Below are 5,153 nucleotides of genomic sequence, written 5' to 3'. Positions count from 1 at the left end.
TGATGTTGGTAATGATGGTAGCGTTGGTGTTGGTGATGATGATGGTGATTATGCTGGTGGTGGTAATGGTGGTGACAATTATGGCAGTGTTTGTTTTGGTGGTGGTGATAGTAGTGATAATCGTGGTGGTGGTGATGATGATGGTGTTGATGATTCTGATGGTGGTAGTGATGGTGGTGATAGTGGTGGCAATGATGGCGGTGGAGGTGATGAAGATAATATTGATGAATATAGTGATGGTGCTTATGGTGATGGTGGTGATAATGATGGTGATCACGTAATGGTAGCGGTGATGACTATGCTGGCAATGATGTGGCGGCAGTGATAATGATCGTGATAGTGGTGATGGTGACGTTTGTGTTGAGGGTGGAAGAAGTGGTGATGGTGGTGGTGATGACAATGGTGATGGTAATTATGGCAGTGATGGCAGTGGTAGTGATTGTTGTGGTTGTGACAATGGCAGTGGTGATGATATTCTTGTTGGTGATCATAAAGGTGATGGGGTTTATGGTGGTAGTGGTGGTTGTTATGGTGGTAGTGGTGATGATAACGGTGGTGGTGATGGTTGTGGTGGTGATGATGGTGCTGGTGGAGGTGAAGACGGTGGTGATGATGATTGTGGTGATGATAATGGTGGTGATAGTGGTGGCTATTGTAGTGGTAGTGTTGATCATGATGGTGGTAGTGATGGTGGTGATGATGGTGATTGTGTTGGTTATGGCAGTGGTTCTGGTTGTTATGATGGTGATAGTGATGCAGTGGTATTGGTATTGGTGTTGGTGATGGTGATGGTGGTGGTAATAATCATGGTGATGATGATGGCTGTCATGGTGGTGATGATGGCTGTCATGGTGGTGATGATGATGATGGTGGAGGTGATGGTGGTGGTGATAATGATTGTGACACTGATGGTGGTGGTTGACAGTGTTGGTACTGGTGGTGGTGGTGATGGTGATGATGATGCTTGTGGTGGTGGTGATGGTAGAGGTGGTAGTAATGATGGTGGTGGTGGTAGATGGTGGTGATAGTGTTGGTATTGGTGGTGATGGTGGTGTGTAGCGATGATGATGATTGTGGTGGTGGTTGATGATGGTGGAGGTGGTAGTAATGATGGTGGTGGTGGTAGTGGTGGTGATGATGATCATGGTGATGGTGATGGAGTAGTGGTGATTATGGTGGTAGTGATGATCATGGTGGTAGTGATTATAGTCACTGGTGATGGTGGTGGTCATGGTGATGATGATAGTGGTGGTGCTGGTTTTGGTGGTGGTGATGGAGGTGGTCATGCTGATGTTAGTGATGACAGTGATGATGATGGTGGTTGGTGGTGGTTGTGGTGGCGGTGATGATGGTGGTCATGCTGATAGTGCTGACAGTGATGGTGGTGGAGGAGGTGATGCTGATGGTGTTGATGATAGTGGTGGTGAGGGTTTTGGTGGTAGTGATAGAGGAGGTGGTGATTATGAGGTCATGCTGATGGTAGTGATGACAGTGATGGTGGTGGTGGTAGTTGTGGTGGTGGTGATGGAGGTGGTGGTGATGATGGTGGTCATGCTGATGGTAGTGATGACGGTGATGGTGGTGGTGGTGGCTGTGGTGGTGGTGATGGAGGTGGTGGTGATGATGGTGGTCATGCTGATGGTAGTGATGACGGTGATGGTGGTGGTAGTGGTTGTGGTGGTGGTGATGGAGGTGGTGGTGATGACGGTGGTCATGCTGACGGTAGTGATGACAGTGATGGTGGTGGTGGTGGTAATAGAGGGTGTGGTAGCAGGCCATGTAAGGCCAACAGCTTTGCTCTGGGTAGGAAGGCTGCAGGTACTCACAAAGTAGGCACCTGTGGGCTGGTCTGTGCATGTACCTTTGGGCCCAGTATGCCTGAAACCCTGAGAGAAGAAGTGGATATCAGGTTCCTCAGTAAATGCAGGTTGGTGTTGAGCTCAGAAACCCAGAACTTGGCTCTGGGCAAGTGGGACTCAGACCAGGGACCCCACAAGCCCTCGGGCCTCAGACCCTAAGATCCTGGTTCTGAGTGTGAGGGGCCGATCTTGAGGGCCCTGGGCAAGGCCGAGGTTTCACTAGACCCTGAAAGTCCAGCCTGAGCTCACATCAGCTCCTCTAGCCTGGGTCATTGTCCTATGGCAGGTTCTGCCAGTGTCTGTGGTATGCGAAGAATGAAGAGGTGCTCCAGACCTGCTAAGCCTATGGGGTTGGGGGGAACAGTCCTTCCTCTATTCTGATCCTGCCCTCCACCTCTGTCTCTTGGACACCCAATGGACTGGTTCAGTAGCAGTCATGTTCCTCCTTGCTTACCACCTTCCATGGCTCCCTATTACCCTGACAATAAAACCCAAAGAAGCCTTGGAGCCTTGGCTTCTGGTGCCCTGTCAGGGGCACTCTTCCTTGGAACTCCTGCTGGCTCCCTCTTGGCACTCAGATTACAGCTCTCAAGGCCTTCCTTGGAGACCCCTCCCTGGAGACCACATCAGCACAGGTGCCTCCCTTTGGTCTCTTCTCATGTGACTGGTGTTAGTTTTCAGTACGCATCACCCTCTGCAAGGTCTTTCATTTCCTTTCATTTCACTTCTGCCTGTCTGTGTCCTCTGCATGAGACGATATCCTGGCATTCCCTGCCACCTCCCTGGGGCCCAGAACATGCAGGTACAGGCCGTGTTCTAAGGTAGTGAGTGAATGAATGCACGAGTGAATCGATGGGTGAGTGTCCAGGTGCATGTCTGTGTGAGCACTGCCATCAAGGCAGAGATGGGGTGTCTAGGAGAGGCTGCATTTTTGCGGGAGGCCACTTCCTGGCCCACACTCACGCCCTGGGTGGAAGGGCAGACACGGGGCCCGGGCTCTGCTGTCCACCCGCTCCAGCCACGGGCACAGCTGCCAGGGGAGGAGGTGCCCAGGCACTCACCTGCATCCATGCATGCTGTCAGGAGGGACAGCCCAGCTGCCAACAGAGCAGCCTCTGCCTGCCCTTTACAGCGGCTTTGCCTTCAGTGGCCTCTGCCCACTTTGCTACAGTTGGCCTGGGCAGGCTTTACGCTAACTTCCTTGGGGGAGAGGCCACACCAGCAGAGCAATGCTCCAGCAGGACCTAGCCCCTGCGCCCACCAGGCCTCTGTCCCTGGACACTCCCACCCCTTCGGACCCCCAGCAACCAGCCCAGCTAACTGCAGAGGCTTAGCTCTCTCCTGCCAAGCCCTGCTGCATGAGGCAGGTCCCACAGGCTCGGAAGCTGACCCCAGCATCCAGGAAAGCCTGAGCCAACCCTGACCAGGGCTCTCGGGCCCCGGCTGAGAGAGGAGGGGCTCTGGCTGCCTCCCCACCTGCACCACAGGTAGCCCCACCCCAGACACATCCTTGGGTAGCATGTGGCATTTTATTTACAGAAAGACTTGCTACCCACTTCTTTGTCTTAGAGGACAGAAACCACCACCCAGAATGGGGCCCGCTGGCCCCCCAAAGCCAGCGCCTCCTCTGACCCACACGCAGTCCAGCCCCAGGTGGGAGGAGGCAGCCCGGAGCCCCTCAGACAGGAACAGCTGATGGTGGGGACGTCAGCTCTGACCCCTCGGGGGGCAGCACAAAGCCACGCTGTGGGGCAGCAGGACCTCGGGAAAGCTATGCCAGTGGTGCCTGTGTCCGAGGCCTCTGGGTGGACCCTGGATGACAAGCAGTGGAGACTGAGAGCACAGGAGCCAGTGGAGACACACGGCTGTCCTCAGTCCAGATGTCTGTCCTCACCTCCAACGGGCAGCCCAGCCCCAGGTCCTGACGCTTCCTCACCCAGTGAAGCTCACGTTCGGCTGCCCAATCCACTCAGGGACTCCCCGAGCGCCCCCCCAACCACCCCACCGGGACTGAGTCACACCCGGGACCCAGGGGGTTCAGCAGACCCTGCTTCCCAGGGCAATGCCCCATCCTGAAGCCACCCTCTCGGGTCTTTGTCACTCTGTGGCTGTGGCCACTGTCCTCTCCCCAAAGTGACCATCAGGCTCTTCTCAGCCAAGGACTGTGTCCAGCACACTGGACATCTGCTTGTGGCCTCTGCCCTGGAGAGCAGGGAGGGGAAGGGAAGGAAGGAGGGCGGGGGAGTGTTTGAGGAAGCCGGGCCTCTGACCCTGGCCCTGGCTCTGGCCTGGGCAGCGCCTGCAGCTGGCCACCGCTGTCGGCAGTGTCACCTTTTGCCTATCCATCTACTCTGGAAGGGCAACCTTGATCCCATCACAAGATGTCAATAGACGCACAGGCCATAGAGGCCAGTGAGGCCGAGTGAGCTGCCCCTAGCAACGCGGCCATGAGGCAAGGCCCCTGCCCTCTCCTCTGCCGTCCCGTCCAGGAGCCTCCGGAGCTGGGGGAAGATGTCCCCCTCCCCGCTCCCTGCAGAGGACGCTTGGCAGCCAGACGGCGGATCCGCAAAGGAAGGCGTGTTCTTCTGAGCAGTGTGCAGGGGCTGCCTGGCCAACTCCACCATCCAGGGCAGCCGCCGGCTGTGAGAGGCTGAGCACTGCCCGGGCCCGGTGGCTGGGGTAGGGGGCTCCATGCAGCGTCCACGCGGGCGTGCCCATCCGGCGTATGTACACCTGTGTGAGTGTGCATTGTGTGGAGTGAGCACTGGGCCGGTGGTCAAGGCTGCAGTGGGACCTTCAGTGATTCCAGATCCTGTCTGGAAATGGGGATCATGAGAGTGCTCTCTGCTGAGGGGCGCGTGAGGCCTGAGCCAGTGTGACTGGAAGGTCCTGAGGACTAGCGGGGCTGGGGCCTGGACGGGGCCGGGGGAGCACAAGAAGCAAGGACCAGAGTGTGCCTGTGTGTGTCACTGTGGGCACATCATGTCTATGTGTGCGTATGTGTGGGCATTTCTGTGTGGATGCTGTGTGTGTGTAGCTGCACTGTGTGTGGACACCATGTGTGTCTGTGTGTATGTCTGTGACACTGTGTGTGTATGTAGACACCGTGTGTCTGTGTGGGCACTGTGTGTGTGTGTAGGTGCACTGTGTGCAGTCACTGGCTGTGTGTGTTTGGCTGTGTGTGTCTGTGTGGACACCGTGTGAGTGCATGTGTGTGTTGCTGCACTGTGTGTGTGGTGTGTGTGTGGTGTGTATGTGTCTGTGTGGACACTGTGTGAGTGCAGGTGTGTGTAG

The sequence above is a fragment of the Sapajus apella genome, unplaced genomic scaffold (assembly GCF_009761245.1).
Source record: "Sapajus apella isolate SASKATOON/1434 unplaced genomic scaffold, GSC_monkey_1.0 scaffold181, whole genome shotgun sequence".
NCBI lineage: Eukaryota > Metazoa > Chordata > Mammalia > Primates > Cebidae > Sapajus > Sapajus apella.
The sequence above is the reverse complement of the archived record's forward strand: the minus strand, read 5'-3'. Positions refer to the sequence as shown.